Here is a 24,798-nt window from a genome sequence, read left to right as displayed (position 1 = left end):
GAAACAACGCACTGCAGTGTTGTTTCACGTCGCTAACGTAGGTTCCGGCATTCATGCTCTCTTTCAGGAGGAAATCAAGTCCTTCTTAAGGGACAGGGCTCAAAGCCCAATGATAATGTGGCTAGTGTCATACTCTTCCTCTTAGCTCTGTAGCTGGAGGTTCTCTGCCCTGATGGACCAGCCGCCTCTAGCTTCGCATTCATATTTGGAAACAGGGGGACTGCAGAAACATCTGCTCCTTACTTTTATACATTTTAATAAGATGAGGCTGATTCGGGGTCACAAACATCCACCGTCTCTCCTACTTCCAATAGTGACACGCTGTGTTACTTTTTACACATTCACTTACATTACCCTGTGGGTAGGGAGCACCATGGTCACAAGGACTTCTCCTGAGTCATCCAGTTCCTCTTGCAGTTCCCCCGCCCCCTCAACACCCACATTAATGAACTCTCCTGACAATTGCTGCTGCAAACTCTGCAATTGAAACACCAAGCATGTGCATTATTTCCTTGTTTGATCCCGAAAAGAAATACAATTTGCAACTGAGAGCAGTTCATTGAGAGGCTTTATTTGTCGCCCCCACGCATATAGTCTTCAGCTGAATTTGAAGACAGCTGCTGCTGTTTCCTCCACTGCCTCCGCCATCTTGTTTAGACCAGAATGATGCATAAACACAACTTTCAAAGGATCTAAATGATCTGAGTGGGTCTTGTCTTTCTTCTACTTACAATTATTGATCCTGGAGGATAACTTCTATGTGACTGCATCAAAAGTTTGAACCAATCCAACAGCATGTTTCATATCTTCCGTAGGCCAGTCACTCTCTTGAGTCAAACATTGGCATGCCCCTACAGGCATAATCACTCCTGTGAGCTGATTCATATCTACTGAGCTCAATTTAGCCACTAGAAAACATCATAGATGGATAGATAAGATAGATAGAGATAGATAGATAGATAGATAGATAGATAGATAGATAGATAGATAGATAGATAGATAGATAGATAGATAGATAGATAGGAAGAGAGCGAGAGAGAGAGAGAGAGAGAGAGAGAGATAGATAGATAGATAGATGTCAGATAAATGGATTTATAGGTGGGAAGGTAGATAGCTAGAGAAATAAATAGATAGAAAGATAGAGTGATTATTTGTAGAGTTTCTTTAATGACTCAATAGTTAAGGTTACAAGAAGATTCAGATAGAAAAATCAAAACAACTATGTTTTTGGTCTTGTCCATATAGGTTCACAACATGTTGCATGCAACAGATCAGGCCAGAGCTGAAAAACACAAGCCTATTTTGGGGAAATTCCATAAAAAGTTTCATGGTTAAAAACAATGCTGAAAAAAATGTTTTTTTTTTTGCATTTGGTGCTCCTTAGATCCACAATGAATAGGCATTGGAATGCATATCTCAAAATAGTCTACTTAAAGTTTGAAGACTTTGGTAAACACATATGTCTCACCTTGAACCTGGGCATGCTAGAAAACTTTCAAAAACCGGATCAGCCAAATGAAAGATATTCATTTTTTATGAAAAAAAAGTATTGATATATTCATAACTGCAAAAAAACGTCGCCAATGACACCTAAACCCCCCAACAGTACAATACAGCAAAGTGTGGAATTAACGTCTAAAAACACTACAGGTCCGGGTCGACACTAAACCAGACCAAAAGAACAAAACACCGAACTGTTGACTGAACAGAAGAAAATATTGCAAACAAATGGAGCCATACAGAGGATAACATGGAAAAAATACTAAAGGGTGAAGTCAACAGATAACAATACTACATGCTGGGACCGACATCAACACCCGCCAATAAACCAAAACATAAATGTGCAGAATAAAGGGAGTGTGGATGTTCTAACCCACTAGTATATGCCCTGCAACATTACTGTGCGCTGCTTGCATCAGAAACATCAGAATGGCTGCCGAAAAGCCTTATGTGCGCTAGAAATCTGAGAAATGCACAGGAAAACCTGAAAAATAGGCTGGGCTGACCACAGAGTAAAATGAAACTACTTGAAAAAGCAGTGTTGCATTGCAGGGAAACCCAGAACTGCTTTAAAAATCTGTTTTTCCTTGGCTGTTAAATTTGCAAAATAATGATTCTCAAACATCACAAAAGATCCAACATCTTTGTTGGGTGTTAAACATCACTTTATTTATGGAATCCACCTAGGCACAATGTCAGCAGGAGCACATTTCATCAGAAGAAAATCCACATTCAAAGGTGCTTGCATGGGAAAAATATGTCTGAAAGGGCCCAGTACCGCCGCTCGCCTGTGTCAGAAGCTGGCATTTACCTATACTGTCATTGAAACTTGTACATTAACATCAAATTATGGAAAAGAAGAGACTTCCCATCAAGAGCAATATAGGGATACAATTCCATCTCTATGTTTTAAAAAGGCTGGAATTAAGAGATTTGTGGCTGTATTTGTTAAAAATGTAAATTGTATTTTAGAAAAAGACTATTTTAAACAGTGTTTTAAAAGTGAGTTATGTGGGTTGTTTTCACCCACGCATCAAAGCCCTACAACAGTACTGTGAATTGCTGGTAGCAGAAACATCAGAATGGCCACCGGAAAGCGTGCTGCTTGCCAGAAATCATCCAAAAATGCGCAGTAAAAATCTGAAAGATAGGCTGCCATCTACTTTTGCCATGTCAGTGAGCACAGGAGATCACTGGCTAAAACCACCATTGGGATACCCACACAGTAGCCTGAAACCACTTGGAAAAAGCAATGCTGATTGCAAAGGAATACAGATCTGTTCAAAAATCAGTTTTATTGGGTGTCAAAAATTGCTAAAATCATGGCTCACAAAACCACCAAAAAGATGCAACCTTCTTGCGGGGTGTTCCACATTACTCTACTGCAAGAATCCACACCAGTACAATATTAGCTAGAATCCTATGCTATCAAAGTAAAATCCCCCTTTAAAAAATAGACAGCTGTCAAAAATGGGTGCAGTACCGTTGCTCGCCTCCGGCGCTGGCGATCTAAATTCTGCCAGGAGAGCTGTATTTCAAAAGACTTGGTTTAAGGAGATATTGCTTATCTTAAAGTTTATAATGTTATATTTTTTTTTTATAAGGAACTAAGTTGCAAGTGACTAGAAGGCAGCCTGATGCAGTTCAGACTTCAAAAGGTTTGCTGTCCCATGAGAACCCTTCACACCTCAGGCCTATACAACAGAAGGCAGGATATTGCATGGTAATGTTAATCAGATGGAGAGTGGCACCCTGGTCTGCTGCCCCCAGTCAAGACAATGGATTCTTTCAGCTGAATAGGATATGCTGATTTGGGTGTGCCTGAACAACTGCTCTGGGAGAAACAAGACATGTGACCTCTGAGTCAGAGCCAAGTTTCTGGGGGCGGAGATAAACCAATGGGTGAATTCAATTGAGAGCAAATATATGTTTTATAAAATTGCAATTTACAAAGTGTTCCAAGCTGACAGAAATGTACAACTTTGAGAGTCTTAAAATGAAAAATGCACTCACAGTTCAAGACTAAGTTGGACGCCGTGGGATGTTCTGAGGCCAAGCCCGTAATTATTAATATTGTGGATGCAGTGTTTATGCTAGAAACCTAAGAACCTCCAATAATATGCTCAGAGAGGGTGTGTAGGTCTGTGTAAAATTGGGGGCCGGACCAATATTGCGAAACCCACTAAAATTGCGAATGAGTTGTCATTTCTGAACTAAAGCTCTTAGGAAAATCAGAGTTGGAACAGAATGCACCTTAATTAATCAGTGATGTGTACATGTATTCTCAACAACTTGTGTATCTGGGAAGCATGTTTTGTTATGAAAAATTGATTTCTAAGTAAAAGTAAAGGGGAGTTTCTTCCCTAGATTGTAAAATGGCAGCATCACTCTGACTCATTCTGACTTAATACTCCTTTCTCCAGTCAGTGCACGGAGAATCCTCTAACCTACCAGGATCCTCAGAGGGTTGGGCATAGAAAGTCAGCCTCCAGACCCACTTAGAAAACACATAAAAAGAGACTGCTGAGACCCAGATAGGAACTTCTCTTTCCACTACTCACCGATTCCTGTGAAGCACTCTGCCAGACCAGATCCAGACAAAGACTTCAGACTCCAGAGACTCCAGATTCCAGATAGATTCAGAGACCAGACTCTAGAACCCAGCTTTAGAACCTTAAGCAGGGGCCTAACCCAAAAGCTGAACTCTTTTCAGCAGGCCTCAGAATCCAGCAACCTAACCAAACTATTCAACAGCCTTGCCGTGCTGTTCGCTTCTAGGCCAGAACCCGTGCCAGAACTGAGATTGAGAGAAAGCAGAGCCTTATCCAGAACCCATCAGATCCAGTTTAAGAGACCAGAGCAGACCACTGTGTAGTGCCGATAGCAGATCAGAGGCCGTGCTGTGAGCAGGACCCAGAGAGCCTGAGACCTGTCCGGTGGCGAGAGAACCGCAGCCCAAACCTGACCAGATCTGTGCGAGGTCCATTCTATTCCAAAACTAGGAGTGAGTATCCAGTCTAGAACTGTACAGAACCAATCTCTTAGTCTAAAGTAATCTTATCCCATCCATTTCAACCTGTCCAGAACTGCATTCAAAATTTTGTTTCCATCCTGTGATTTCAAATCTGTAAAAGCGTCATCTGTCATTCGGAAATCTTGACTTTATTTTTGAAAATCTACCTCCACAAAAACGTCCGTATCTTTTGAACCGCACGTCCTAGAAGTAGAATTCAACTCCTTATAGTTTTTCCATAATCGCGATTTACACACGCGGAAAAAGTGCTGCGAATTGCAATTTAGCTCCATTTCATTTTCGGTCAAAATAGCTGTTTTTTGCTTGCAACTGGTGACTTTCGTTTTCAATCTGATAATCATTCATGAATCATTGCTAGTGTTGACCTGTACCAGTCCAAAGTAACTATCACCTACCCTGAATCTCCTTTAGTGAATTAAAATCATTTGTAGCATATTTTTTACTTCATTGCAATCACATCTAAAAGGACTTTGCCTGCTTTAAATCATACCTGTTCTCTCTAAGCGTGCTGGGGAGAACTGGGATTGAACTGCATTATTAATTGTATTCTTGAAACCTGTGTGTCCTCATTTCCATCTCTTCCTATTGAATAAGGGGGGAGTGAGTTGTCAAAAGGGAAAAAGTGATCATATTAACTCTTGCTGAAACCATATCGAGTTTATTTCTGTGTTGCCTTCTTTCCCACTATTGCCTTTCCTTGAACCATAAAAGTATTCTCTGCTACCTTATCCTTTTTATGCCAACTCCTAACTGATTAAAGAGAGTGTGCTATTGTAATATTACCCTATGGTGATGACTATTATATTCATCAGTGTGCTATCAAATATTAATTTCTTTATAAAAGTGTGATATATAAATATATATATTGTTTAATTCTTCAAATAAATCTTTTCATTTGCAAAACAAACCTACTTCTTGGCTCAGTGAGGTCAGGGGGATTCAAAGAGAGGGGCGTTATATAAGGGTTCATCATCTAGATTTAAGAACTTTGACATACAAATATATATAAATAAGGGCTTCCATTGGGCATCCCAGACTAGGCATTGATTTAGTTGGAGTGCTGGATTGAAGTCACTTACAGTTAAAGCCAGCCACACTGGGCTTCAAAGACATTCCAAAGCTTCTCCCAAACAAAGGAAGCTTCCCCCCTGCTCTCTGCTGAGGAACTGGCAGGGAGTTATGAAAAGAAGTGAGAGGGGACGTTGGCCTGTTGCTCTGACAGGAGACAAAAGACTCCCTTGACTGAAAGGAAATGCAAATTTGGGTGTCAACAGAAACCAGCTGCTGGCAGGAAGAGGCTTGGGTTGCTCTTGGCTCAGCCAAACCTTGGAGGCGAGCCTAGACTGAATTGTGTATCTGGAACTAGAGAAAATATAGTTTTCAGAAAAAGACTCATAGATAACTGTGCCAAACTTGTAAAAATCTGGAATGTATAGGGTGTTAAAATGAAAATGTTGCTTACAGTTTAAAACTACTCTGGAATTTGTGCGATGTTCAGAGACTGGACCACTAAAAATGTTGATACTGTATTAATTGTGATAATGCTAGGAATATGAAAATCTACGGGATTATGCCCAGATGTTATGCACATGTATGTGGAAAGATTTGTACAGATCTGACACTGGGTAACAAACCAAAAGCGTGAAAAACTGTCAATTGTGAACCAAAACTCTTAAGAAGATGGCACTTGGATAGATACGTGCCTTATTTAATTTGGGATGTAAATATGTATTATTAGTAAGTTGGTGATATTGTAAATATGCTTTATATGAAAAATATATTTGCTGTGTAGAAATAAAGGGGAGTTTTTTCCCTGGACCATAAACACAGCATCATCATGACACATCATGACACTCTGTTTCCTTCTCAAATCAGGAGAGGGGGAATACTTTGACCAATCAGTTTCCTAGAGGGTGTGCTTAGTATAATCAGCCTACCCAACCCTTTGGGAAATACATAAATAGCGACTGTTGAGGACCTAGAGAGACATTCACCCATCAAATGATTTACTGGCGAAGCGCTTTGCAGGAGAATCCAGATCAAGACTTCAGAACTCTGAAAGCAGAAGGCACAAAATCCAAAGCTGAACCCTTCTCAGCTGGCCTTTAAAAAATCTTGCAACCTGATTTTAACCCCAAACTTCCAAGGGGCACAACAAATTCAACAGCCTGGCTGTGTTGTTTTTCTGCTTCTTGCCAAGAACTCTTGCTAGAACCCAGAGATCCAAACCAGTAGAGCAGAGCTGTAACCCAGAATCAACCTGTCAGATCCAGTCTAAGAGGCTGTGCAGAGACCAGAGTGCCTTGCTGAGCACAGAACCAAGCACCTGAATCCTTTCCGGTGGCTAGCAGAATTCCAGTCCAAACCTTTGACCACATCTGATGGGCCTATTCCAAAAACCATAGTTGTGAGTATTTAGCATAGAATTGTTCCTAGCCAATCTCTTATCCTTAAGTAATCCAATCCAACCCATTCTATTATATCCAGACTGCATTGTAGAATCTCTTTTGTCTGTCCTGAATCTTTCTCTCATCCATATAGTCCTGCGATAATTGTAATGATAATCATCTTTGCACTAATATATAGTTGCTGAAGAAAGGCAAATTTCGCAGCAGGCAAATATCAGACTGAGGCGCCTATGGACTGATGGCTGTACCGTTGGTATATCGCATCTTCATAGCCCATTAGTGTAAAGCCAATCCTTGTTTGTAATCTTGAAAAGCACATCTTTAATTTGAAATCTTAACTCTTTTTGAGGAAAATCGACCTTTACTAAAACCTTCATCAATTCTGAACCGTACATGCTAGGAACGAAATTGAAGCTAACATCCTCAGCTTTCCAACAAATCCAAAACTGCATTCCAACTCCCTATAGTTTTGCCGCAATCACGCTTAACGCGCGCTGAAAAGATTGCCGCGATTCTGCTTTTGGCTCAATTTCATTCCATGTAAAATAGCTATTTGTTTGCATTCAAGCTCTGAATTCAGTTTTCTATCTGCTAGTTATCAAACCATCATTGCTAGTGTCTATCTGAACCCATCCAAAGCGACTTCGACTAGTTTTGAATCCAATTTAGCGAATTAAAAGTCATTGTTAGTGTTTTTCCCATTCATTACAAGCCACATTCAAAAGCATTTGGCCTGTTTTCTCTCTAAGCTTGCTGGGGGAATTGGGATTGAAACTGCATTTGTAGAGTGTGTATTCCTGAAACCTGTTTTCTCTCCTTCCATCTCTATATTGCATATTAGGGGGGATTGAGTAGATCAGGGAAAAAGAGTGATTACATTGAATTTGATTGAATTAATATCAAATTTTATTTCTGTGCTGCATTCTTTCCTATCATTGCATTTCATTGAACCCACACAAAGTTTTATTCTATGCAACATTATTCTTCTCACCCATACTCCTATTGATTAAAGAGATTGTTGATTATTGTAATATCACCCATTGCTGATCATTGTATAAATATTAATAGGGTGAAATTAAGATATTGTTCATATTCATCATAAAAGTGTGATATATATATATTGTTCAATTCATAAAATAAATCTTTTAACTTTGCAAAACAACTTACTTCTTGGTTCAGTGAGACCGGGGGTGTGGGGGGAATTCAAAGAGAGGGGTGTGATATAAGGGTACATCATTCAGAAATAAAACAACTTGAGACATACAAATATATAATTAAGGGTTCCAGCTGGGCATCTCACGCCAGGCATTGACTTAGATGGAGTGTGGGGTTGAAACCACTTACAGGAGGATGAGACCAGGATCACATGTGAAATGGAATGAAGCATCAAACAGAGAAATTAACAAATTAAAAGACCACAGCTAAAGACGAAGCATCCATACCAAATGGTGGTTTGTGTTTACGTCCAGAACACACATGGAAAGACATAAATAACAAAATAACTAATCAGTGGTGAAAAACAGCTTTTATAAAGAATTCAGGTTAATACCTAAACAAAGGTGGCATCTGCAAACCTTGGGAAAGCCAACATTAAGGTTCAAACTCTCAGTCTAAAGATAGTGTTTCCCTGATCCAAGCAAAGACCATCACAGTGCAAATGAAACCTTCACTTACACTTCACTTTGCCAGGCTGTGGCAAGCAGGGATGAAGATAAAAAGGACCTGTAGGGATAATTGTTGAAGAAGGGGTGGTAGGCGGATAGCATGTGACCGCGTAATAATTTAGCTACCATTCTACACCTAGAGAATGCGGGTTAGGATTTGGATATAAAGAGACTTTCACTCCTTAGAGATAATTGGGTACATTTGAAGCCTCTACTATTTCCTTACCCTGAGCCTGGGATGTATGCACAGTGAACATTCCTGAATTGCGCCACAGATAGGTGTATTAGCACCATTTCCTTGCCACATACGCGTTGACATATTAAAAAGTGTGGACAAATATTCCTTACAACTCCTCCAGAATTGGAGGAAGTTTTGGGGTGGTATTCCCAACGAAAAGGAAATCTCCAATACAGCCATTTGTGGTGTATATCAGTCTGTGGATACTTATCCTTCCCCCAGTCCATAAGGGTCTGCATCTTTGTATGCATGTGGAAGACAAGAAGTGAAAATAGAGAAGATTTATCACCAGTATAAACACAAGAAACACTATACCCCTGATAAATGTCCTACACTCTTCTGTGTTCTAAGGACAGAAACTTGTGCAAGTTGGGTTTCAGAGAATAGTAACAAACTTTCGAAATAAGAAAAACAATTCCAATGTGAAGAATCACACAGAGTTTTGGTATAGATAGTAGAAAAGTAGACCCACAATTCTGTATTCCTTGTGTTCTGTTGTACATATGTTTTATAGTTTTATGTAATGTGATCATTTTATGAGTGCTAAAATTTGTCCGTGTTTAATAAAAATTCTAATTTTTATGTATGAAAATCGGATATTTGATGTACCACTTTTTGTGTGCCAATTTACCCTTTAGTTTAGACATTGTTTAGTACATCTTCTTTTTGTAGAAAATATATCTTATCCAAGTGGTAAGAAGTGTACGATCCCCACAGCATGGTAAATGCAGTTCGAGAATAGTGTAGGTTGTGTAGCATGCCAAAAAAAATTATAAATTCCCCAAAAATGTTTACGTCTGTACATGAGAGCACCCCGGGTTCTGTGGACACACCTGAATATTCCTTTAAGTAGGCCAAATGACCTATCAATTATATATATTGTTCTTGCATGTGTATCACAGTACTGACAGGTGTTCATGAAGGCTGGAAGAGTGTTGTTGCACAGGGCCAATGCTGCAAGTGTAGACCCAGGACAGAGGGCACGGTAATGGGTAATTATAAGGTCAGCATCACATATCATTTAAATATTCATGGAATGTTGCTGTTTCTGTCTTTTGAACACCTGACTTCTTGCATTTGATGTGGCCAATGGGACATGTGTGCAGTACAGACATCTATGACAATTGTGAATGGTGATGTGTTGAAGAACCTCCCTCTTTTGGCATTGACGATTTCCTCAATTGTGTGGCTTGTAGTGTGTTCTGGTCATGTTGGCTGAGTGCCTCTAGGAACTAGGACAACTGAGAATATGGGCTGCAGCTTTATGTGCAATATGCCAATACTGCGACATGACAATGTCAAGGAAATGGAAGACTCATCCGACCTTGAGCAGAGAGCACCTGGCTCTGCGCATGCTGATGGGACCTTGTAATTCCATCACAGTTTTTTTTTTTTGTTTATTTATTATGCGCGCCAGACCCGAGGGTAACCAGGCGCCGAGGTTAAAAGAAGGCTTACAGTTTGGTTACAAAAATGTGTCATGCGCTATCTGCACACACCATTGTGGCAGGTATGGAATAAGTGGAAGCTCTGCCACCATTGAAATGCCCCACTGGGAATTCTCTACTTCCTGATTTATTGGTCTAGTCATCTCTCCTCATTTGTTTTCCTTCCGGTATTTAGCCACGCCCACCGATCTGTCCGGTGTGTTGCAACCCTTCGCTTTCCGCTCCGGGTGCTTTCGCTCTCTCTTACTCCTTAGCATTTTTGCTAATATTCTAGTTCTCTGTCCTTTCCGGTGGCTCAGATTGATTTTTCTCTTCCGAGTTTGCTTGCCCCATTGTTACTCTCTTTCTAGATTTCGCCTGCCGCTTGGGTTCCATGATCGCGGTATGGGCGGCGCAGTCTTTCCTTCGGCTCTCCCTCACTGTGGTTCTTCTGGTTTGTTATTTCGAAGCTATCCCTAATCCTTCCACTATCCTGTCTTTAGTCCCAGGATTCTTTCCTGATTCCCTTTCGCTTTACTGGCGGCTTAACTTTGCTTTTCCTCTTGTTCTGTGGTTCGCTCTTACCTATTGTTTCCTTCCCTCTCTTCTGGCAGCGGAGTCACTCTGAGATCCCGCTCTGCAAACAGGAATCTCCCGCTTACTGTGGACACTCCTTCCAGCTCCACGGCTCCAAACATCTTTGAACTGCTACCAGAAGCATACTTCCTCCTGTTCTGCTAATCTTCTACTCTGATGAACTTTGCATACTACAGTCAACAAGCTAGAAGTCTTTCATCCAAGCCAGCCTGCCAACATCCTGAGAGGTTTTTTTAAGCACTGCTTTTTTCCTCTCTTCAGGCGTTTTCCGGAAAGGGGTCCCCTGTTCCCCTGTTTCTTATAGTACCGAGGTGGCTTATTTCCGGGGACGACCATATCTCTTCTCAAAGAAAAAGACTCCTAAGAAGAAGGGACAGAAAAAGAAATCCTCCACAGAAGACTCATGTGAGGAGGAATGGGGTTCTGAAGAGCGAGAGGTTCTCGGAGTTGACAAATTGCAACGCCCAATAACTACAAACAAGGCCTCCGCAGAACAAGTTCAGGAGTTACTTATTGCAGTCCGAGGGCTGTCCCAAGAGCTCCAAACTGCTAAAACTGAGAATGCAACTCTCAGGAAGAGGGTAGATAACCATGAGAGAATGCAGACCGAACTTCCTCCCCTGCCTCTTACTTCTGGCAAATTCGATGGTTCGGCTAAGTGCAGTCTCTGGCAGTCTCCCCTGTGTCATTTGCTGGACTTGTGCTGTTGGAAAAGACTGCCCTTTCTCCTGCAACGTGAGAGAGTACACCGTGCAAAGCACCGTGTTGAGGACCGTAGTACCAGCAGTGAACACGCTGTTACTTTAAGAATACTGGCGTTGAAGCGGGCGCTCCGCCTTTTCCTGAGTCTCTACTGCTCTTAAGCCGGCATCCTTGGCGAAGCGACGTGAAGTGCGGCTAAGTGCAGTCTCTGGCAGTCTCCCCTGTGTCATTTGCTGGACTTGTGCTGTTGGAAAAGACTGCCCTTTCTCCTGTAACGTGAGGGAGTACACCGTGCAAAGCAGCGTGTTGAGGACCGTAGTACCAGCAGTGAACACGCTGTTACTTTAAGAATACTGGCGTTGAAGCGGGCACTCCGCCTTTTCCTGAGTCTCTACTGCTCTTAAGCCGCCATCTTTCGCGAAGCGACGCGAAGTGCGGCTAAGTGCAGTCTCTGGCAGTCTATGGCATCAAGGCATGAAGGCTGGAATGTAACTCTCCGAATTACACTCATTTAAGTTCCCCTGCTAGACTTTATAGGCACTGAAGTGCAAAACAAAGGTTAATTGCCCCACCATTATTGAAAGACTTGTGGCCTACTTCAACGGGGAAGTTTTGAAATCTCGGCCAGTCTTCTGGTCCGGTTTAACTGTTTACAACGGTGGGCTCTCCGGTTCCAAAACCCTCTCCACACAGGTTAGCAGGTGATCTCTACCCAGAAGTAGCCATCACGTGTAAAACTGTTTCACACGAAAACATCCTGCAACCCAAAGTGGTAACGGCAGAGGGGGTGGGGGAAGGCACGGGTGCAGGGGAAGGAGATGGACTTCAATTACAGCCCCTACAACACCTACAGTTTCCACAACCCCTGGAGGTTCCCGTTGAAAATGGAACAGCTTTATCTCCTAACAGAGTGGCGGCCACTGAAGACACGGGGTTGGGTAAGGAACTATCAATAGGACAGCCCCCCGAGGAAACACCGTGGGAGGCCCTCCTAAAATTGACTCCGCAAAGCTCTACCCTCCCCCTGCCAAAGGACTCTGGTTTGGCCTTTGACGACGCGACTGGTTCTCCAAAGACAAGCTTTTCTTCAGACGCAAATCTTTTTGTCTTTGGCATAAACAATGGGACCAAGGGTTGCCAGCATCATACGCGAAGGCCTGACAAAGTCTTGAAACCATTTGGGATCTCACTTCTGAACACCAAATTCCACCTGGATTCCCCCAGTGCGGACCAGCACAACAAGGAGACACCCCAAGGACACTTTCCCGACCGCTCCTCGTTGCGGCTAATACACCATCCAACGGATCATTGGGGGTCTTATACTACAGCCCCGGAGCGTAAGGGTGTATCATCACACACAAAGGGGGGGTCACTCTCCTCAGCAAATACAATCGAACCTGGGGGTCTCTCTCAAAGACCTCACAAAGGAGTTTTTCCCCAGCAAGCTCAGTTTCCCAGTAAACGACTAAAAAGGCAACTTTCACCTACGGATGAGGATCTCTTGTCCGTCTTGGCAACCACTCAAGTGGAGGATCTACCTAAAAAGGACCATCAAATTGACCCCGAAATGATTACAGCTTTCGCACTTGTAATGGCCCCCTTTATGAAACTCATAGAGACGCAAAATGATCAGCTCCGGGACCACACGACCACAATGGTTATGCTGTATTCCAAAATGATTTTCGTAGAAGGCTTTGTCTCAGCAATCCAGTCTAAACTTGATAAAAATGATGAACACATGACTCAAAGCTTAAAAAGCATCATTGAGCCGATAATAAAAGAAAAAGAAAGAAGGAGATCTGAAAGGCTAAGTCTTCGGACAGGGGGAGCGGCAACCCCGGTTAAGATCCTGAACCCTCAGGCCTCGTTGCCCACTAAGAGCACAGTTGCAGAAATCTATACACCCAAATACATGGACACATCTACCAACACTGACCACACTGTGTGGGTGACCGCTCCTGTAATGAAGGAGGCGGGTCCTGCACCTAAAGATGGTAGCTCAGCGATTTCTACTGCATCAAACACCTCGCCGCAGCTCACATAAGACTCCTCTGAGGTATCTGTATCAAATAACAATGTCAAATTGTTTGACCTCTTTAGGAAACTTAAAACAGGCCTTTCCCCTTTGGATGAAGGAAAATTTAAAGTAAATAAGAACGGAGAAAAAAACTATGGGAAAACTCCTACGCACCGAAAAAACCCACAGGCTGGGGCCCTCAAATCCTCGGAAACTTCCAACGAGTGCCAGAATAGTTACTGGACTAACTCTCCCTAGGAACCTGGCATTTCCTTCCAAATCGCTGATTCACGACAGAACAACAAAGAAAACAGGTGATGACACCGCCCCTTTATTAAATGTGCGCTCAGATGAGATTAGTCGCCCTCTGGACATCGAGAGGGTGAATGAAAATGTGGATAATGCTCTCATGGATTTATCTGTTTATTCGGATATGAACACCTCATGGGATGAAAAGTCGGGAATAAATTCATCCGAAACTGAAAGTGGTACTGATGATGATGATTCCGAAGTAAACAGCATAAGTGAAAGTGCAGAGGAAAAAAGGGCGGTGGCTAGTCGTACGTTCAAAGAGTGGGGGGTCCGGCAAGCTGTATCTAAAAAGCTCCCACTAGCCAAGTTGACCGTGCTGAAAGTGGATTCCGTCAAAAAATGTATGTGGAAATCCAGAGTGCATACTTTGCGAGATGACAAGGCCTGCTCTCAGGAAAAAGACAGGACGGGTTCCTCTACACTGGAAGGCAGGAGGAACTCTTTGGTCCTGAAATCCATGGAAAATAGTAACAACAATGGACCCTGTATCGACACGACAAAAGGAATTAGAAGAACAGTGTCATGGGTCATGGAACGAAAAAACAGAGAGTAAGCCAGCACTTGGGCCTATTAATCAAAACGTTGACAAAGGGCCAGAGGCAAATAACGCCCTAGCACACTACAGAGTGCTATTGGAAAGAACACTAGGTTACGAAGATAACCTGATTATGAATCGGGCAAATGTTATGAGACTTCTTCACTCCCTGGATTACCTCGACCAATTAAAATCAAGGGACATAGATTGGATCGAATTGATCAGCGTCATGACAGTGTGATTCTCCACATAGGGGATCGGAATACCAAGTGCTCACTGTTAGAGTTGGGTTTGAAACTCAACCTATGTTTGTGCTAAAGGAGTTGGTGGAGGGGAGCAGTACACAGCCCGAAGGTCCAAAGGATTTGAAATACCTATTAGGTAATTCACTAAAATCAACAATTGAACTTAAAAAGGCCCAGGTGGTGCAAGTGGGGAAGACGGGCAGGGGTGTTCCAGAGGCCGACGGTAGAAGAGATCACGTGCACACTCACCTAGAGGATTGGAGTTGGTTGGCAGGGTTTCTAGCAGCTAAATCATAATGCCAGTAGCCCCCCCCCCCGGAGTGCCCAACTCAGTCCCTCGCTAAATGGGACAAAAATCATGAGTTGGAACACATGGGGCCACTCGCACCTCCTCGGAAATTTAGCAGTACATCTGACAACCTACGAACTTTTTTGCCTGCAGGAAACTTGGCTGTGCAATCTTCCACTCCTAGACGGGTGTGAGTTATTTTTAAATCCAGCAATAAATGGTTCGAAAGGGAAACCGAGCTCAGTACTCTTGTTAGGGGTAAAGCGCACAAGCGGCTTAAAAGTGCTCTCTTCAGTAAACAGGAACCCCTGGATTCAACTTAATACGATTTCATCCACGACAAAACCCTCACTTCACATTCAAGAGTGGCAGCTGCTCATATGCAATGTATACTGGGGTCCTACAGTACGTGAAGAGGACAGATTTATGGAAGTTCTCTTGAAAGCCATAGACGATGCTAGGATTGAGTGCCCTAAACTCGAGATTCTTCTCTGCGGAGATTTTAACATGGAATGTTATGACAAAAAGCGGAGGAAAATTGAGTTCCTGCCTCTGACTGCCTCAAAAAACATAACAAGAGGAGTGAACATGGAGAAGGAACTCGTAGCAAGGAACATTCACATGGTAAATGGAAACTTGCAGGGTGACCAACTGGCTGCCCCAACTTGGAAACGGGCTAACCAAACCAGCACATTGGACTACATTTTTGTATCAGAAAATCTTATGGGGAAACTAATATCGTTGAAAGTGGTCCCTACGTCACAGAGCGACCATAACATTTTGGAACTCGAAAGTGAGGCTTGGGATAAGTTTTCTTCTAAACCTGCCCAACACCTACTAAATCATCACCTTGAGTTAGTTCCGGGGGAAACAGACTATGTATGGGAAGAAAAGAGATGGGCCTGGCCTTGGATTCACTAATCAAGCTAAAATCTGACGATAAGGATCATGGTCCTAATCTCATTGAATACGCTGAAGTACTAAAGATCTTTCGTACAAAGGTGGTTGCCAAGGGAAGCCAACAATGTACTCGGCACACCTATGATCACCAAGTAGTGACCAAAATAAAAGCTTTAAGAAAAGCCAGGAGGCGATCAAAACCAGTGCACCAGTTGATCTACTCCTATACAAAAAATGTAGAAACAACTACAGAAACTGGCTTCTGCAACATAAATACCAACTAGTGCAACAAGACAGTGAAAAGATGCTAAAACTGATAACTACTAAAAATATCACTGGCATTTGGAAACTGATCAACGAGACAAGTACCCCTCCTGACTCTAAGATGGTAAACCCCATAGCATTAACAGTTTGGGAGGCCCATTTTTGGAATCTCTATTCCATGGGGAAAATCTGTGGTCCACAAAAATCTTTATCACCTAATGAGTCCTGGGACATTAAATTCGGAAAACAGGACATTCTGGATCTCATCAACAACTCAAACTCTTCTAGGACCGCGGGGCCGGATGGCCTCACAAATGACATTCTCAGGAAGGATCCGGAAAAATGGGCCTCATTTATGTTGATTTTGTTTAACGACATAAAGAGACTAAAAAAGCTACCCAAATCTTGGACGACGTCCATAATCGTGCCGATTTTCAAGAAGGGAGACAGGTCTGTGCCCACGAACTACAGACCGATCGCCCTCTTGGATGTCGTGGGCAAAATATTTGCAGCAGTAATTCTGAAACATCTGAACGACTGGAGTCGGTTGGCAAACCACTTGGACCCTTGGCAATCGGGTTTCCGCAAGGGCATCGGGACATCCTTGAATGTCCTAATCATAAACATACTAAAATGCCTGGTCAAGGAGAAGAAATACAAGAATATCTACATTGCGTCTATAGACTTGGAACAGGAGTTCGACTCCGTCGATCGTAGCATTCTGTGGCACAAACTGAGGAAATGGGGTTGCCCGAACAATCTGAGAGAACCCTTCGAGGCACTACACAATGGAACAACTCTCCAAGTCAGGTTGGACAGACAGGGTACCCTCTCAAATAGTGTGGAGGCCCAGAATGGGCTGAAACAGGGTTGTCAGTTGGCTCCAGCGGTATTTTGCCTTTTTATATCCGACATGCAGGAAGCCTTTGAAACGGTGAGATGTTTCCCCCCTAAGATCGCGGGGACTTCCGTTGTCGGAATTGAAACAATATTATGCCTCCTATCGCAGCAATTGTATGTGTATTGGCCTACGCCAAGTTGTCTAAAACATCATATGCGAACAAACTCCGCGGCAAGGTCTTGACCTTAGAGAAAGTAATGTGAGTCGCCATCTTCGATTAAGCCGCCATTTTAGGTTCTCTTGTAATGTGGAAGTCACCCTGAACACCAAAATGGAGGCCGAATGACATTCTAAGTAAGATTCTGGCCGTTGTGACCTCTGTACACACGAATAATTAATATGCCTGCAGGCCACTTGTTGGGGTTGCGAACTGAGACCTTGTCCTATTGCTGACCTATGTGTAAATGTACAACTATATCAGCGAAACTAATCAAAATGCATATATTATAAGATTGACCTGGCAAGGAACCCATAGGCCCGATCCCTAGAATGGTTAACCCGCGAGGGGGTTGGCCAAGGGCTGGACAAACAATATAAAAAGCCCAAATATTCCAATGTACGGTCTCTCTTACTAATGCATCGAACCTTTGTTGAAGTTCGTTACGTTACTCTGAGAGCCGAATAGCTATCCGTTTGTCAATTGACTTTGGTAACTGTTGTAGCTTAAATAAAGCACTTGTATGTTCTTTGTAACCTGTGTTGGTGTGTTTCTTTTTGGGCTTCCCGGCCTCATATTATTTTTATGTTTTCACAGTTGGCGCCCGAATAGGGACCCTCAAGATTGATGCCGGATCATTGAAGGTTGACGCAGACTATCGAACCGGGATCGGACGGTGTGATACTGCGGGCCCGACCGAATGAGACGTGATACCTCGGCAGCGCTGCACGATCCGATCCTTGGACGATAGTCGTGTGGTCTGACACGGCATCTTGACGAGGGTCCATTTTTGAGGCGGGCAGATTTGTCGAAACCACCAAACACAAGGTAAAAATCGTTAGGTAAGTTCTTTGGTAAACCATATGGTCCTCCTTAGGTTTGGTCAGGTGCAGTCGTGACCCGGCTCTTAATTTAACCCTGACAATTTGAATTTGGCGTATTGTATCTGCAGACACAATTATTGACCAGGTAACACCACTTTTTTGTGAAATGCCTGGGAAATTGTCTAGCTGCTTTAGGGCTCTTTTTCCGCAGCGATCGACAATCTTTGGAATTTAGCCGCCCGGCACCACAGGAGGGGTCGCCGGCATGTACTATGTACTGTAAGTATGGCATTGGAAGTATAGTATTTAATGATATTTGGCACAGACAAACCAGACATGCCTCTGAATTTCAGTGGCCAATCAATGGTAGTTTCGAGATCCCCCGTATTGAATACCTAGAATCGGTCTTGCTAAAAAAGAAGGCCAGACCTGCAGCATTTGATGTTTTGCAGAATTGGAAAAAAGAAGCATTTCAGCAGCTTAAAAGTAGGGATAAACATGCACGCCGTCATAAAACAAATGCCGAAAAGGCGTTGTTATATGATAAGGAAAAACATTCAGAGTCAGTTAAAAATATGGATAGGGCTTTTTCACTCGGAATCCAGAAAATGTATCCCTCTAAAGATTTCCATGTTTCTGAAGAATTTATTGAAAAATTGTTAAACGAACGCAGGCCTGGTGCCTCTGCGCCACCTCCGTATGATCCCCTCCTGGGTGCTCTGCCCATTCCTGCTGTTGTTGCTGCTGTTATTCCTGTTCCCCCTGTACAACCTATTGTTCCTATTCCTCTAGTTGTTGTTCCTCAACCTATCCCACCACCCCTTCCTCTTGCGCCGATAGTTGCACCCTTATTGAATTTGCCCACACCTCCGCTTCCGAGTGGTTCTATATTGACTGAAGTTGATCAAGGTGCGGGGTCAAAGATTGTCACTCGTAATACTGTTTCTGCAGACAAGAAACGGGAATTATTTGCATGGGCTAAGCACTGTATGGAGAAAAGTGATCAAGTTAACGTTTTTTCCACATTATGAAATTTGAACAGTTTTCCCGAGAAAAATGTTTTTATCGAAGGTTTGGGGACTCATTTATGTGTGATGTGGGGTAGATTACAAAATTCGGATCTCACACAAGGGGTGAGGGATCTAAATGCTTTAGCACTTTCGAGGGACACAGAGGAGAAAGTACATGGTCATGTTGAGAGATTGTTTGAGTATAGGAGGGACTTTGAGAAATCACGAGATGAGGATGATGAAGACGACAGTATGTATGTGCAGAAACGGTTCCTTCCATGTCGTAGATCGGCACCTGAGGAAGTGCGAATTTGTACCGAAGATGCGATTCGATGGATCTCGGATTCATTGATACCGCCAGATGAAGTATATGACACGTATAGTCAGTATACAGTAGAAATGCAGAGGAAGGTGATTCAGGTAATGGTACAGTACTAGCAGAAAGAATGTGTAAGGAAGAAGGTTAGTTGTCCTATAGAGTTATTGGGAATTTGTAAAAGGGCTTTTTCGCCCGACACTTCTTCGACTGCCTTAGCACTCGACCTGGCTCTGTTACTTAGTAAGCGGTCAGAGTTACCTATATCTCAGTTGCCTAAGAGAGAGGTTCCTCCGACATTTGTCTCAAAGGTTGAGATTCTCGCTAACGCTGGGACTGGTGCACCTGCTGTGGATATCCCTGCACATTATGTATCACAATTTGTTCACATCCCGTTTTCATGACAGGAAGTGAACACTATTAGACAATCAATTCCCGATATCAGGAAAAACCCGACAGGATTCTACAAAGAGATGGAGTCCGTTTTGCAGTCCTCTGTGTTCACCTTGAGTGACATTGACTTGCTATTCCCTGTACTCCTGCCTGGAGATTTATGGAAGCAGGTTTGAACAATAGACGATGTGCCAGGATTGGGAGATACGTGGGCTAACATGACTAGGTTTGATGGGGAAAGACCAGCTGGTGAGAAACCACCTCAGGTAATACTTACTTTGCCTGATAGAATTGTCGCAAAATTGAAAACCATAATTCCTGAGAAAAGAATTATTTGGGACAAGCTTACGGCCTGTGTTCAAGGAAAAACTGAAGGTGCCACCGAATTCTTTAATCGATTCGAACAGGTATTCTCTGACTTCAGTGGACAGGACTTGGGTACAGAGTCTGGGAAAAGGTTGTTTGTGGACAAATTTGTACGTGGGTTGTTGCCCGACATCCAGTCACAGATTATGTCCTCTGAGAGAGCTTGGCAGGCGAAATCCCAATCTGAAGTTTTGCACATGGCTCAGTATTATGAGAACCGTGTTAATAATGAAAAGGAGAAAATAGAGAAGAGGAAAGGAGATTTGAAGACTAAAGTATTGTTACAACAAATTGTTAGAAATCCCAGAGGAGGTACTTCACAGATCAGAGGTCAGTATGTCCCAAAAGGAAACGCTCCTTTGGGTCCTGTGAATGTTAATCAATGTGCCTATTGCCGCCAGGAAGGTCATTTGCGAGCACAGTGCCCCGTCCTTCGACAAAGGTCAAACAATGCATTTGGGAGTATGGGTAGACGACCTAGAGGTCGCCCTGGAGCAGGGGGCCCTGATAGAGGTCAGTTTTCACAAGATCCTCAGCAACCTTTTTCACGGGAAAACCAGACTTCGAGTGTAGATGCAAGAAACATATTTGATCACCCTTCTGCTGCCTTCCTTTCTGAAGAGTTTCCTTCCGATAACATTTTATTCCGTTAGGACTGCCCGAAGCAGAGTTTGGATCCCTCACCTATTCCCGTTAATCAGAAAGGTCCCTACGTTGAATTATTAGTGGGGAATAGGAAACATCAGTTTTTGATAGACACTGGAGCTCAGAAGTGCTCCATTGATCATTCCCGGGTTCCAAACATTCCACTGTCAGGGCAAACAAATGTTTCTGTAGGGTTTTCTGGTATACCAATTGTCTGTCCGGTTTCTTCGCTGGTGTCTGTTTCTTTGGGTCCCTTTACGGACCATTGCCCTTTCCTTCTGACTTCGAACTGTGGAGAGAATTTGCTGGGGTTAAATTTGTTAAAGAAACTGAATGCAGTAATTCATTGTTCCTCTGATGGAGTACGACTGACAGTTTCACCACAGCAACTTCCAAATTTTCAGTTTTTGACTCGACCATTGCCTCCTGAGTTTAGTGTTGTTCCAGAAAGTTTATGGGCGGTTGACGACAATGATGTCGGGGTGCTACAGATTGAGCCCGTTAAAATAGTTTTGAAGCATGGAGTTAAACTACCACGCATTCCGCAATATAAAATATCAGTTGAGGGCGAGCGTGCTTTGAAGTGCATTGTCTCCGATTTTGTGCATCGAGGGGTGATTGAAGAGATTGCAGGTAGTTTATGTAACAGCCCGATTTTGCCTGTATACAAGAAAGGCGACAATGCAATCCCATACCGTTTCATAATTGATCTTCGTGCTATTAACAAAGTTGTCGCCCCACAATTTCCAATTGTGCCTGATGTAACAACGATACTAACAATTATCCCTGCCACAGCTACGCACTTTAGTGTTGTGGATCTAAAGAATGCTTTCTTTAGTATTCCTATACACGATATTTGTTCGCGTTCACCTTGGGGGGGCCTTCATTCACATTTACTCGTGCACCTCAAGGGTATACTGAAAGTCCAAGCATTTATAGTAGAGCTTATAGTAGAGCTTTGAAAGAGCATCTCGACACCCTTGAATTGCCACCTACTTGTACACTGCTCCAGTATGTCGATGATTTGCTTTTGGCTGCAGATTCTGAGAGTGCTTGTAAAGAAGGCACTGTACTGTTGCTTGTTCATCTAGCCGAAAACGGTCATAAAGCTTCGCTCAAGAAATGTCAATATTGTTTCCAGGAGGTCGCCTATTTAGGCTACCTCCTGTCAAAGGAGGGGAGAAGATTGACACCTGAAAGAATAAAACTCATTTCTGGCATGTCTGTTCCAAATACACAGAAGGAAGACAGAGCCTTAATAGGTATGGCTTCTTACTGTAGGTTGTGGATCCCGCGCTTTTCACTAGTGACAAAACCGATGTTGGCTTTGACGAAGAAGGGCATTTCTCTGCCGCTGCCATGGAAATCAGAACATCAACGATCATTTGAGCTTCTCAAAACTGTGTTATGCTCTGCACCGGTTCTGGGTAGTCCAAATTATGACAAGGCCTTTGTGTTGTTTGTGCATGAATGTGATGGATGTGCTTTGGCTGTGTTAACACAGGAACACGGAGGGAAGAATAGACCGTGCGGCTACTACTCTTCCGCCCTTGATCCTGTCGCATGCGCTTTACCAAGATGTTTGCGAGCTGTCGCTGCTGCTGCCGCGTCTGTAAAACAGAGTGAGGGAATGGTCCTAGGCCATGATTTAATTTTGATGGTACCTCACTCTGTAGATGTCCTATTGAATAAAACCCAAACGCAACACCTCACCTCTGCACGGCTGACAAGGTATGAATTAATTCTGTTTGCCCCTCACATTCAAATTAAGAGGTGTTGTGTTCTTAATCCGGCTGAACTTGTACCTTTCCCGCAAAATACTGTTTGCGGTGACAAAGAATGACATGACTGCCTGTATACCACTGAACAGGAAACAAAGTGCAGGATAGATCTTATAGATACTCCTTTGGATAATGCGGAAGGGGAGCTGTTTTGTGATGGCTCCTGCTTCAAACTTCCAGATGGTACATCTACAGCTGCTTACGCAGTTACTACGTTGAGTACGGTTGTTGAAACTAAGAGAATTTCGCATAACTCCGCGCAGGCCGCAAAGATTATAGCGTTGACCCGAGCTTGTGAACTCTCCGAAGGGCGTATAGTAAACATATATACTGATAGCCAGTACGCCTTTGGGGTGGCTCACAACTTTGGGAGGCTCTGGTCGGAAAGAGGGTTCCTAACTTCACATGGGACCAAGATTCAGCACGGTCCCCTCATAGTGCAATTGCTCTCGGCACTCTCACTCCCTAGGCAGTTAGCGATCATGAAATGTACAGCACATCGTAAGGTCATAGATGATGTGGGAAAAGGGAACGCTTTTGCTGACCAGATAGCCAGGCAAACGGCTACAGACCTTAGCGCAGACATGTATGCTCTAAGGGAAACTAAAGATGCCTATGTAATGGATGAGGGTATTGAGTCTGTGCGACATATTCAAACTGATGCCACAATAGAAGAGTCTAAAAGGTGGGCCGAAGGAATGGGGAAATTGGATGATGATGGGTGTTGGGTGGATACATCTGAAGGAAAATAGTTGCTCCCTGATTCATATGTGCTGGCAATGGTTACGATGGCACACGGTCCTACGCATGTGTGTGCTCAGCAGATCACGAAAATGTTAGAACAAGTATGGGTGTATGATAACATTTCGAAGATTGCACAGCGCCATGTTCAGAATTGTATGATTTGTTTACAGCACAATGTGGGGAAGGGGACAGTAACTCCAAGGGGAAGCTTTGGGCCCCCTTCTGTTCCCTTCAAGGTCATCCACTTTGATTTTATTGAGATGGAACGGTGTAACAATCTAAAATATGTTCTTCTGATTATTTGCACTTTTAGTAAATGTGTCGAGGCTTTCCCCGTTAAAGATGCTACTGCCATGACCACTGCAAAGACTATGGTAAAAGAATTCTTTCCACGATTTGGGCTTCCAAGGGTAATTTGGTCGGACAATGGTCCCCATTTTGTTGCAGCAGTAATTTTGCAGATATGCACAGCGTTACACATTGAAAAACGATTTCACTCAGCTAGACATCCTCAAAGTGCTGGGTTGGTAGAGAGACATAACGGTATCTTAAAGAATAAGCTTGCAAAAACATGTGCCGACACCAAATTGAAATGGCCAGATGCCTTACCGATTGTATTGTTAGCCATGCGTACCACACCTCAAACTAAGACTGGGCTTTCTCCATTTGAGGTAGTGATGGGGAGACCTGCTAACATTTGGGGTCTTCCAAAGCCTAAAGCATTGAGGGAGGTAGAAAATGTATTGCTTGTAGACTACTGTAACCAGTTGACTAAAAATCTGTATCTCATTTATCATCAGGTCCAAACAGCTTTACCTGTACGGTTTACGGGCCCAGGACAAGATATTCAGCCTGGAAGATGGGACCTAGTGAAGGCCTATGAAAGGTCTTCCTGTCTCGCTCCTCGCTGGAGGGGACCCTACCAGGTGCTGTTGGTCACTCGGACAGCAGTGCGGGTGGCTGGAAAAAAACACTGGATCCACGCGACGCATGTCAAGAAACTTCCTCACCCGGCGCCACACGTTACAGAAGAAGCAGAACCCCTCGCTGATGCTACAATCTCTGATCTTGGAGTAGCAAACAGCGCTGTGAGTGCGTCGGAGAATTTCCCTGAGCCCGTGGAGCTTGGGGAACAGTCCATTTCGTCTCCGCACTCTTTGAAAAAGTCATTTCCGGAAAACATTGTTTCAAGTTCTGCGACTTCCGTTGCCCCCAATACGTCGCTTCCCTCAGGAAGTGACGTTACCTTGTTTCCGGATCAAACAGTTTTGTGTACCACCAGGTACGACCTTCGACGAAGAAAATAGAACTACGGTACGGGTCTTTCCGTGCATTTGGAAAGAAGAAGTGATTGAAAGTTTTCTCTTGCAAAAGAAAGTTCCTTTCGAACAAAAGGAAAAAAAGGGGGAAGAAAATAGAACTACGGCACGGGTCTTTCCGTGCATTTGGAAAGAAGAAGTGATTGAAAGTTTTCTCTTGCAAAAAAAAGTTCCTTTCGAACAAAAGGAAAAAAAGGGATTCTGCTGGCT

The sequence above is a fragment of the Ambystoma mexicanum genome, chromosome 10 (genome assembly GCF_040938575.1).
Source record: "Ambystoma mexicanum isolate Mex_15411 chromosome 10, UKY_AmexF1_1, whole genome shotgun sequence".
Classification (NCBI taxonomy): Eukaryota; Metazoa; Chordata; class Amphibia; order Caudata; family Ambystomatidae; genus Ambystoma; species Ambystoma mexicanum.
This window is presented reverse-complemented; position numbering follows the sequence as displayed.